The following is a 204-nucleotide window of genomic DNA, read 5'->3' on the forward strand; positions in this document are numbered from 1 at the left end:
AAGAGTGCTCTACAGCTGTGTTGCCATTAATGCCTGAACAGGTCTCTTGCTTATGGTAATTCTCATACTGTCTTTGAGGGAAGAGTTAGTGCATCCTTCTTACAGATGAACAAACAGAAAAAGGAAAAACTGTGTCCACAAATCTCAGAGCTGAAGTCAACCTAGAACGATAGGAAATATCAGCAAAAGGCCCCTGCATCACTG

Source organism: Antrostomus carolinensis, unplaced genomic scaffold (assembly GCF_000700745.2).
Source record: "Antrostomus carolinensis isolate BGI_N321 unplaced genomic scaffold, ASM70074v2 scaffold7081, whole genome shotgun sequence".
Classification (NCBI taxonomy): Eukaryota; Metazoa; Chordata; class Aves; order Caprimulgiformes; family Caprimulgidae; genus Antrostomus; species Antrostomus carolinensis.